A 12,500-nucleotide genomic window follows, 5' to 3' on the forward strand; every position below is an offset into this window, starting at 1 on the left:
GCAGGACAGACAGGCAGGCTGTCCCCTCTACAGAGAATAAGCTGGTGCTGACTAGACTCATCTGAAAAGGTAGAATAGAAAATTCTGAAGAACTGAACCCTGTCTCCCACATTCTGACCACAGCATGATGGTTTCTGCCCTGCTTTATGAGAAGTGCCTATCACTAATCTGTGCGAAGCCAGCTTTTACTGCAAAGCCTATTGAATCACATCTTTCTGAACAAGAGGATGAAGGCATGCAGTGGTTCTTAATTTCAGTCAAATGTACACAAAGTACATGACAAGCTCTCCAAATGTGTCAGAATTAAGATCTAAGCATCAATACTTGTGTGAGCACTCGGAAAAAAACTTTACAGAACTTAAGTCAACTTGCAACATCTCTAGGCAGCTCTATGGATAGAAACCAGCTGACTTGCAGATTTCAGGGTTGAAGGTCTGGACTTCAGTAGTATTTAGGTAATTATCATTTTTTTAATAGATTTGTAACAGGACGGAGAATGTTATGAATGCAATGAAAGTGAAAATGCATATGTGAGAAAGCAGCAGCAGAACTACCAGAACAAGGGTTAAAAGAACATCCTGCCTAATTAACGACGAACGCTCTTTCTGGGAAATCGCTCTCAGGATACCATTCCCAGCTGCAAAACTGAGAAAAAGCTGTTTCTCTCAAGACAAGAATGCCTGTGCTCTGACAGGAGCATGGCACAGACTCAGCAGAAGACTGCAATCCAGCAACAGGAGGAAGGCAACACAGCTGCAGTGTATCGCATGTGCCACTCATTTTCCTGCCAGCCAAACAAGGAGAGATATACTGCACGCATAACTTTCAAACAAAACACAGGTAAGGGTTGCTGCTCATTGTTTGAGAGCTACGGACCCTGAAGCAAAGTACCATACCAACGTAACAACCACTGACTTATACATATGAGTACAAAGAGTCAGTCCAAAGACTAGTTTGCCATTGCCAGCAAAGGGAGCCCCAGAGATGTAGTGAGTACTTGGCATCCAGCACCCCCTCAGCTTCATGCTGAACACCAGAAATCCAGGCCAGACCACTTAGATGTTTTGATGAATAAGTTGATGGTGGTGAGTGAATGAATGAAATCTATGAGAGTACAAGTGTGACCTGATAAAATAATTTACTTAGAAATTTTGCTACCAAAAAAAAAATAAAAATCACTTCCCCCCTCGAACTCTTGCATAGTTTTGTTTAGGTACTTGAACTCCTTGATTGGTTTTGAGTACAAGTTAGCAAAGCCTAGGGTAAGTCTACAACAGTAAAACTCCAGTGTTTTAAACAGAAGCCCAAGGGTTCTTCTAAATTAGCACCTCTCTATTTTACTGAAATGAAACAGAAATCAAGAAAATTAAAACATGATAAACATCAACTTCAATAGAACTTTAGCATGCAAAAATCCGTGTTTCACTTCCAGCAAAATAGTCTGTGGTTTGCATTCAAAGTTTTGATTCAGGCTTTGATTCTCAGTTCCTCCCTGTTTGAAATATATATTGTTTATTAATATGTAGATTTCTATAAGCATTCATTGTATTATACACAGAAATCTGCTTTTTATTTATTCATTTGTGTCAGGCCCCAAGTACCCTGGACAAGTGGCAAAGGCAAGAGGGTGGGTTGGAATTTGTCATTCCTAAGATCATTAGAACCTGAATTCTGTGATTCCCTTTCACTTTTGCCACAGTCACAGTGTTATGATGATTGCAAAGGTCTGATAAAGGGAAAAAGTACTATTCCAAGTTTGGTCAATGCTGGTAGAGGACATTAAATAAATGGAAGTTATTGGTAAACAGGAATAGCCTTGTAGGAAAAGCTAAATTTATTAAGTTTTTGGGGAGAAAACAGGCAAAATAAACTGTAATCATAAGGAAAAGTTTTGAAGGCCAAGGTATAAAATTTAATTTATAAAACTTAAACTATAAAGCTAATGGCACAAATCAAGATGTTTGTATATAGCTTTGTCTACAAGCAGAGAATTTACAGAACATGTTAGTGTTTAAGGCCATAGCTGTAAATACCATCAATGAATGCAAGAGGCAGCAGGCATTTTCATAGTGCTGGGAGTGGAGAAGGATTAAAGGCAATCTGGCTGGGTAGGTCATCGAGGTTAATATAAATCTAAAGTACCACACGGTCTTTGAGCTAAGCGTTAAATCTCACAACTTAACTGGCTCTTATGTGCTTGCATTTAATAAAGTTTCTAGGTTGTCAAAGTGTAATATTTCTACTTGGTCTCCTTACAACAGCTACTTTTTTTTTCTCATCAGTATAGATTGCTCCTCCCTATGCTGTATTTTAAATAGATGCTTTTAAATATTAATTGAATTACATTAAACCTTTAGTAGGTAGCTTTTTTTAACCTAGTCTTATTATAAACCAAATTGTATCCATGTCCTATTTGTTGTTCTGTATGAATGCAGAGACTGAAAACATGGGAATAATACTGCACAAGAGCATAAAAATTTGGAGCTGCAGTTTTCAATCTTCCTGAGCCTCCACAGAACACCCAATATTGGTGCACTGTTGTATACAGGGATGACTTACATTCATCTGTACCTAAAAGACTATCAGAAAGCAGAAATCAAAGATACATAGCTACTTTGATAAATGAAGGATGGACACAGGCCTTTCACAGCTTACAGAAATAGTTATAATGACTGTAAAAGGAAGTATTTTCCCCACTAGTATTCCTTACTTTTTCCTAAACTTTCCTAGCGGTTGTCCTCTTTTCAGATAATGCTCATACAATCAAGAAAACTTACTTTAAAAGACCCACTGTTGTAATTTTCTTTTAAACATGCTTATGAATAAAAAATATCTTATAAATTGCCATGTAATAACTCTTAAAATACAGAATTTTCTTTAGCAAAACAGTATTTCAAAACATGTTATCATTCTATGCATACAAATTGCAGAAGAGGCATAATGCAAACACATGACCTTTTCAAAAGGAAGAGATGGATGAATCGAGAAATATATGCTCCCCACTTCCACATTTAATTCATATAGCTTCTCCAGATGAAGCACACACATTTTCCAACTTCAAAAACTTCATTTAGTGTCTGTCTTCTCACTGCAAATTGTATCTTTTTTCTTTAAATTCTGTGCCAGTACCTAGTTTCTTAAAATTGTATTGATATTATATGAAAAAAATCCCCTTGACCTTCAATAATGAAGTCAGTAGTTGAACAAATATTTTTACAGATACATCTCCATCGCAGTGTTGGCAAAACTTAGCTTTTTATCTGTTTTTTGTTGGTTTTTTTTTTCTTGTTTCTTACACATTAACACCTCAGCCTCTCTGCTTGTCTTAGCAACACAACATTTATTAATCTGCTATCCCTCAATTCTGCTCTGCAGAGTCACTCATGAGAGGACCCCGAGCCCACAGATGTCTAGGCAAAAGTTTGCCAGGCATTTCCCAGGAGTCAGCTTGCAACAGATACTAAATACCGTGATTTAGGTATCACATCTTTCCAGAGACTACATATTTTTCATATGCAAAATAAATATCTGAGTGTGGAAAGATAACAGAAAAAGTGAGAAACAAAATCAGCGAGCTAAAGATTGCATAGAAAAAAAAGGGAAGATTAATAACTAATGGAAAAAAGAAATAGTATGCCAGGCAAGGCAGTACAGATGCAGAAATTGTGATTTTTGGAGGCAGATGGAGGATGTCAGAATTAAAACAGCTGTGGAGAGCCGATGATATCAAATTTGCATTAGAATTCAAGCATGAGTTTTCTTAAGAAGTACAGACTGTTTACAGCGTGGAAGGCAGTCATTAACCATGAAAATCAAAAAAAAGTACCAAACTTAAAAAACCACCAAAGCTCATTAGAAAAAAAAACCCCAGAGTTAGAAAATTACAGAAAATAAGAACTATATTCTTATTTGAAAACAGACATCTTCACTGATCTTTAAATATTATTATAAAATAAAAAAAATCCTCAAGAGAAGTAGTTGTGTTGAACCTCTAGCATTAATGAATAGTTTTAGCCAAAAAGAATGGGGAATTCTATATTGTTTTGAGGTATTCTACTCAACATTTTTAGATTATTTCAACATTTTAGCCTTTTTAGTTAGAAACAAAGCTTCTTAAAATGTCCTGTTCCAGTCAGAACTTTCTGCAGTTTTTGAAAAAGCTCCATTTCTGTTCAGCTTTAGGCAGTTCTATTCCTCTTTCAAGAAATTGTTTCTTCCATCAAACAAAAATCCACTAATTTGCATGGAGGCACTCTGCAGGGATCCGGAATAGATGGTTTCAATACATATATAGTATAACTAAACGCAGTAGTGACATACAAGTTACAGTAATATAGAAAAATAAAGAAGAGATGTGAACATTCACCGGCACAACAGTCACTGTGTCCTGACATAGTTCCAAATACACAAGTTTAGCCCCAGTTAGTATGGTCACTACAGAATCATAGAATCGTTTAGGTTGGAAAAGACCATCAAGTCCAACCATTAACACTGCCATCCCATCACTAAACCATGTCCCTAAGCAATATAGAGGCTGTCCTCTATTTACCCACTCCTAAATTGCTGGTAAAATAGGTTGGGAAGCCAAAGATCTGATGGGAGCCACATCACTTATTTCTCTACTACTGACTGCCTATTTTGGCATATCTTGTTCTTACCAACATAATACACCATTTAGATTCAGGCTTTGTCCTCTTAAGATCTGGGGAAGGTCAAATACAGAACTTACATAAAATCTTTGCATTCTGAGTGGTGATGAGCAACTTGAAAAAGACAATTTGGGCTTTGGGTCTGCACAAGCATTCTAGCTTTCAGCACTTCACTGAGTCAGGACTTAACTTCCCATACAACCAAATACAAGTAATGCAAAATTCTGGTTTTAAACTAATAAAAATTATACACATAAAAGTTAATTTCTAAAACACCAAATAAGCTGTTATCTTTCCATAAAGAAGATAACTGTGACTCCTGACTTCCTTTCAATTTGAATATTTAATAAACCTGCACATATACATTTTAATAATGCCATGTAATGCTGGTATCACCTATGACCCTAGCAGCAGTCATGGAACAATGCATGTCATAGCTACAGTAAACCTACACATACCTAAAATTTGGCAAAGATTTTACTCACAACCTTTAGTTAGCTAAGAAACTTAGTTAACTAGTTAACTTTACAGTAAGTCATGGTAATGACATAGGTTTTTCTAACATTCAGTTAATGATGACACCCATTGATTAAAACCCCTTTAAGACGCAGCAAGAGAGCTGTTTTATGGCAGCTTTAGAAAATCTCAAACCCTCAGAGCATTACAGATTATTTACAACATGTAATAGGGTGAGAAATATAGAGATGTAATTAAAGGCTACAGTAATCTAATTAAATTAGGCTGACTTTTTTCAGTGGGGATTTGATTCTCTCCTGACTGTTTTCCTCCATTTCATCACTCCTGAAACTCAAACTATATTTTGACTTTAACAAAGATATTAAAAAGAAGATAATTTGGATATCCAAAACCACCACTACAAAATATATTGCTCTTCCTCTTACAAAAGGATAGGTTGTCTAGGCATGTTCCCCTTTCACAGAGGAGCTCTCCTCTCTTCCTTGCTCAAAGTTACATCTCAAAGATTTTTGGGAAATAGTGTTTAGAACAAGATAACTCAATTTCTGTGCATGAAAATATACATGCAGCTTTATGGGACTTGGAATAGACTGGAAAGTGTACATTTTATTGTCATAATCTCTTCACCAGTTCTCACAATGATGCATGTGTCTATCTCCTGTGCCTCTGTCCACCAGCATGGAAAACAGAAAAATAAATCTCCAAGGCATAAAGGGGTTTGTACCTTCCAAGTTTAAATTACTGTATTAAGTATGTATGCAAAGTTTTAGTGGAATTCTGTTATTTTTAGACTAGATCTAATTCTCTGTATCCAGAAATAAAATGCCCAATCTCCAATATATTTGTTTTGCCATCATCATTGTTATCTTCTGGTAAGGCCAGAAGGCCAAAGTCATAGTGGGGTTCTGTAAAAAAATAAGACAGTCTCTGCACTGAGGAGTTCATGGTCTGTCCCATGTGCCTTTACTAGGCCAGTGAAGTGACTCTGGCAAGTAGAATTGGCACCACCCTAGATTTATTTCCAATCTCAGACAAAAGACAATTCTGGCAATATCGTGGCAATGCTTTTTACTGTGAGATCTTGTTACACTGCTGAAGAAACAAAGCCAAACACTTCAGTCTTCCATTTTACTTGCCTTTCAAATATTTGTCATCATGAATCACAGGAAAACATAGACTTCCCTGAAATCAGTGCTAATCTCCTCAGAGAAACAGCTCTTTTTTCACTTCCCAATAGGTTTCTGTACAACTGTCCCCAGTGCAGCTAACATGAGGAAGCAAAAGCTTAAATTGTATATATTCAGAATTCATTAAAACAGCATTTAGCAGATCATTTACAACATAGTTAAATATAAACCATATGCTCTTGACAACATCAATGAAAAACAGCAGAATCATTATTTAAAAATGCTATGTTCCTCATCCTAGGAAATGCATAATTCAAGTCCTGAAATATTTTGGAATACTGCTTTTCAGCAAGTTTGTTCTGTTAAATGGACTAACTAAGAAAAACCCAAAATAATAATTCCCACAGAACAGATCTGGGACAGCCAAGGTGATCATTTCAGAGATGATGTTATGTTATCAGAAAACTGTCTTATTGGTCATACCATATCTAAAAAAGAGATATATTGAAAAGGCTCCATAAGACACTCATGCTATCAAACAACATAGTGTTTTCGTTTATAGAGGAAACCACAGCAAGATAGATCTTAATCATTCATAAATTATCCAAGTGGTGACAGATTGAAGCAAACTGAGGCAAAAAGTTTGGGGAACGCAAAAAAAATTGGATATTTTGCATATGAAAGTGACAACAATATTAGACATTAAAGGATTAAAGAAAATTCTTTACAATAATGGTTGAAAATACTGTTCTTAAGATGTTTAAACAAGTGAACAGCATTTTATTTAAAAATCTGTTAACAACCACATATGAAGAAAAGCCTTATGTATTAGTTACAGACAACAAGAAAGAGGATTGAACTCTACTGAAATACAGATTTCAGATTCTCAGATATAATCTGCTCAGGCCTCACTTTCTGGTGGTATTACTGCCAGAGGAAATGACGGCAGAACAATTTTCCTGGGAAAACCCCTCAGTTTCCCAAGTCCTCCAAAAAAAAAAAAAACCAACCAAAAAACCACCACAAACCAAAAACCTACTTTTCTCATCCACTAGGGCAAATCTTACCTCTTCAAGCTCAACTACAGCTATACATCTCTTACACTCTTGTTACAGTCTCCCAAATTTGAATTATTCCACCTTTCTACTACATGCTCCAAATTCACTCATCAACCACCTGCTCTATATTTACTGTATCTCTCTCCTCTTTACTATATCCTATACTATATTTACTACATGGACTACCTATTTCAGTCCTACTCTAATGTTCTGAATTGAAAGTAAAGTTACAGATATTCCACGGGGCAAGGAGAGAAAGGGATAGAATTACCCCAAATGGTCATAACACTACTGCTGTCACCATAATCTTTGTAGTAATACATCTACAGCTTTGTTATAAGTGGCACAGTTTGGGAGACTGTGATCTTGATGGTTAATAACCAAAACATTTGGTAGTTTTTGTAGAATCATAGATTGTTTTTGCCTTGAACTTGGAAGCACTGAGACCATTGGACTGACACAACCTGTGAATATGCAGTGAAATCAATGCAACTGAGCATTGATTTACTGTACAGACACACAGTTGGCCAAGCTGTCTCGGATTCACACCTCATGTACTTCAGGACCAGTTTGTACATAACATACATGATGCATTCTCAGATACGCGTACAAAAATCTTCAAATGCTATCTAGACATATCTTCCGTATGGAAAAAAAATCTGGAGGCAAATTTGGGCATATGGAAGATAAAGCTTAACTCAATCTGTATGTGACTATCAGTTCTGAGTATAATAGATTAAGACCTGCTTAACAGAAAACTTCTGTCTCTGTATCTCAATTAAGAATACATTTCAAAGTGATATGCTAGGCCAGCTCTTATTACAAAAGTAAGTAGCTTAGTGTAAAGTACTAGACAATTCATTCATGTGATGTACATAATAAACATTTTTATTCCCAACATAACTATGTCTATACTTGCTGCTGTTTTTATTGTTTAGGAGAGTGTGGGTTGTTGTGGTTGGTTTTTTATAACATTAATTGTGCTAGTTAAAAATATTAGCCTTTTTAGATTAACACACAGCAATTTAAAATTTGACTTTGGATTTTTTGACATTAACTTGTAAATATTTTATGCTAGAAGTAATACCAAATATGTGCAAGTTTGCAGGACTAGGGTCTTATTTAGTTGTATGTAGCACTGAGCTGGAAAACAGCCTTTACAGTGAATCTAATTGGGCATCACTTTCTGATCATCAAATAGGCAAGCATAAGGCCAAACATAACAGTAAAAGGATTCAGTTAGCACTCTATGCAAGCCTTGTTCCTGCAGTGCCATTTTCTTCCAGGTTATTTATGACTACTGAAATCAGTTGACACCCTGCATACAATACTAAAAATCACTTTAGACAAACTTTTCGGCATCACACTGATTCAGGAAGGTGTGGTTTCCCAGAATTTTTTTCTGTATATGCAATGAAATCATATCTAGAATATCTTTAGTATTTTTAATATAGCGACAAACATTTGAGGTTATTTAAGTGTGGAGAAAGTGTTAGGGCAACTCAGTCTGAAGTACCTGAAGGAGCAGTGTGTTTGTTCCAACAACTGACAGAATTTTGGAAGTATAATGAACAAGTTGAACAACATGTTGGGATTTGAATGTTAATTACACTTTATTCTTGGAAGCATTTAAAAACAAAATATGTTTTAAAAAGAAAGGAAAAAAGCAGGACATCTAAAAACACATACAGGATGAAAAAATTCTCTGCCAGGAGAAATCCAAAGAACACTTTTTGAAAGCAGGCCTAGAAAATGACTAAACTAAGTTTGAAATCTAAGAGAAACTAAGAACAGGGCAAAAAGAGTGTTTGGGGGAAAGGAGAGAAATTGTTTTGTTAATGTCTAATTTCTGTAGTGAAAAATTAGTCAAAAATCACAAACAGGTTATTTGAAATTATTATCAGTAATTATTCATTATCTTCATGAAGTTGCAGTTTATTCTTTTATTCTGCATTCTCAGTTGCCTTGCATTCCTGAGCAACTGCATAGGAAAGACTCTCTGCTAAAAACTTCTTTGAAATTGTATTTTGTAATCCTTTATGCCCTACATATTTAAATTTATTGTATAATTTAGCACAAGCAATTTTAACTCAAAGAAAATAGTTTACATGAAATCAAGAAAAGCAAATCCACAAGTTTTTCTAAATGCAAAATCAGCACCTTTATAGCAAAAGTTGCTGTCAGAAAGGATGGTTGTGAAAGTTCCAGCTACAACATTATCTCAACTATCAGACAAATATATTCTACATCTGCTTTTCTGACAAAACCAGAAACAGCTAACAAAGCGTAGTGCAATAACATTAGCATCAGTGTTCAAACTCTAGCCTGTTACATTTCATTTGTGGGTTTCAGGTAGAGTAGACATGGCACTAATATTAAGGCTCCTGTGGCTTTCATTGTAATCCTTTGACAACGCTATAACCCTTGAAAACAAACATAACTGCTGAAGCTAAGTACTTTTTGGAAGTTGACCCAGTAAAGACAAAGCCTACAATGAGGAGGATAATGAAATTAGTTCGGCAACGTTCAACATAAAGCAAATGGTAAACAACTACAGATATTCCATGATTTAAAGAACATGAATTTTAATGGCCACCTAAGCATAGGATCCAAAAGGGATCTTTACCAACCTGCATGAAAGATTCACCTGTCTGATCAATTTAAGAATCCTAGAAGTGGTTTGTAATAAACATGTTATTCCTCCTGAATAATCTAAGAGTGTATGACACACTTCAAAGTCTGAGTCCATCATGCTGATGCGAGCTAGCTGCTCAGAACTGAATAGACAAAATAAAGCATAGTGTTCCTTATAGCCCTGCATTATTACAAGATGTGATTTTTCTGTCAGTAACCATTCATGATAATATACCGCAACTGTCAGAAAATTATGGCAGAGTCAGCAGTTTTCCTTCAGTATATTCACGAGCTCCTGAATTTACAGTAGGCATATTTTTTTCAAACAACACTTTCACGTAATGAAAAATGATTATTCATGTCAACCAAGATGACTAACATATTTGTATTGTACTTGCCACTTGTTTGGCAAGGATCAGGAGTCATTTTCAATTCTACGTATATATGAACTTCAAGTCATTTACACTAATAACTATATGAAAGTAACATTTAAGGCACCTTTATTATGTTTCTTCCAGCTGAGTTTGAAAGGTAGAGAGCATCTCCAACCATTATTTACAGATATCAAAAGAATTTCAATCAGTTAAACAAAAAGCAGCTACAGTAGCAACTCCTGGATGTTGCATACTGAGAATAATTGTAATAATGTTAATTATATCTGCAAACTTCAATGAACACTGGATCAAGCCCAATATTTTACTTTATAAAAATCTTTCATCTTCATTATTATATAAATGTCTAACATACATTAAAAGTATCACAATTGTACTAAAGATTACCACAGGCCTCCAAAGAAGAAATTAAGGAATTGATTTGAAAGGGGGCTACAAATTTACTGGAAATTTTGTAATATTTTATAATTTTATCCATTGAGTAAACATGGGATGAAAAACAAAGCATATCTGTCATATATATAAACATTGGGAAAACTGTACTCACTCAGATATGTTATCCTAGCACAAAAGTTAGGTCAACAGCTTCAAAATGACCATGTAAAATGGTTCTCATGAACACAAAAGAGATCAGTTAAAAGGAGAAAGCACCACTATTTCTTAGCCATTTTTGTTACAAATCACTCTTTACTGGGCAGCAGTAAAGTATTTAAAGAAGTAGGGATTTTCAGTTGAAATTCCAGTTGGGAGTCTAAGGAATATTCTATATTTTGAAGATCACAAAGTGCTCTAGAAGTACTGTTCTAGTTTGAAGGCTAGATTTTTATTCCAAAGGTGCTACATGGCATATTTTCTTAGTAAGCCGCATAATATTATTTGTAGCCATGCTCCAAGACAACATGATAAACCTGCTCTGGTCCAGAGAACAGGTCACCTTGACCTGATTCATCTCCTATTTCATTATAATGCTAAGTAAAACAAGTGCACTTAAACCTCCTCTCAAGATGAGTGAAACTATTTACCAAATTGCTTATATAAATCTGTTGCATTATGTTGAAAAGCCTGCCGAACTTAGAAGGTCAGAAATAGCAAGTGGAAGGTTGTTTTGCAATTTGACTTCTGTTTTCTCAAGCTTGAGCATTACTTTACAGACTAAAATTATGATCTCCCTCCTTATTTACAGAATAGATCCACTGAAAATTAATAAACAGCAGGTTCATGGTATGCCCAGAAGCTAAAGAAACTCAAACTTCTGAGCACTACCCAATGAAGAAAGTTCCAAAGTCAGAACAGTCTTCCACCAAATTCCTCTCCCTCTCTACAGGTGGGTTTAGTTGCCTCCATTGATCACAACCACGGCAGGAAGATCTGATACAGACCCTTTAATACAGAAGTTCCAGACTATTTAGTACTTAATATACTAAAAATATCTTACAATAAATTGTTATTAAATCTTAAATATACATTTTGTCAAACAATTTGTGGTACAGCCAGGGATTTAAAGTGAGGAAGTTAGTAAGGGCACATACTCTGCCTATTCTGTTCAAAGCAGAAGAAAGCTTTACTTCCTCTTCAAAGTCTGGCTACACAGCACTGCTCAGCTCCCATTTTTCTTCTGCGTCTCAGGGAAGACTACTCTTCTGCTGAAATTCATTTGTACTTATCTCAGTTTACTCTGTTTATTTGAGGTAAGTCACCAACTGCTACTGACCTTGAGATACATATTTTTTGTGTCTGCAGCTAAGAATTGCAATTGCTCAGGAAATATAAATGGAGAAACCATAATTACTATTACCATCCTTACCAACAGCAAAGAATGACAGAAAGCTGTCAATTGTGAGGCTAAGCTAGACACTTTTACAGTCTTATTTGCTGTTAACAGAAACAAATGCAATCAGCAAAGAACTTCAAAACAGAACTTCAGGTAAAAGAGTAGCTAGATCATGATGGTTTTAGTGGCAAATAAAAAAAGCAGTGTTTGGATCCATTTCAGGCCAAGGCTAAAAAGATTCAGATACTGATATGATGGGACCCATTAAGCTGTTTCCAAGTTCAACTACTGCCAGATTTTTAGAAGCAACCAAGTTTAGCAAATACGTCCCTTTTAGTTTTTATTCTAACAGACAGATGAGTTCCGATATTGGAATACCAGACAAAGGGCAT

The 12,500-nt window shown here is 35.4% G+C and overlaps 1 protein-coding gene across 3 annotated transcripts in view; it reads right to left on the bottom strand.

Moving 5' to 3' along the window:
• The window catches only part of NRXN1 (neurexin 1), a 745,532-nt gene that overhangs the window by 468,871 nt on the left and 264,161 nt on the right, over positions 1-12,500 (bottom strand). The window lies entirely within an intron of this gene.

Source organism: Egretta garzetta, unplaced genomic scaffold (assembly GCF_000687185.1).
Source record: "Egretta garzetta isolate BGI_Z169 unplaced genomic scaffold, ASM68718v1 scaffold11, whole genome shotgun sequence".
NCBI classification, from domain to species: Eukaryota; Metazoa; Chordata; class Aves; order Pelecaniformes; family Ardeidae; genus Egretta; species Egretta garzetta.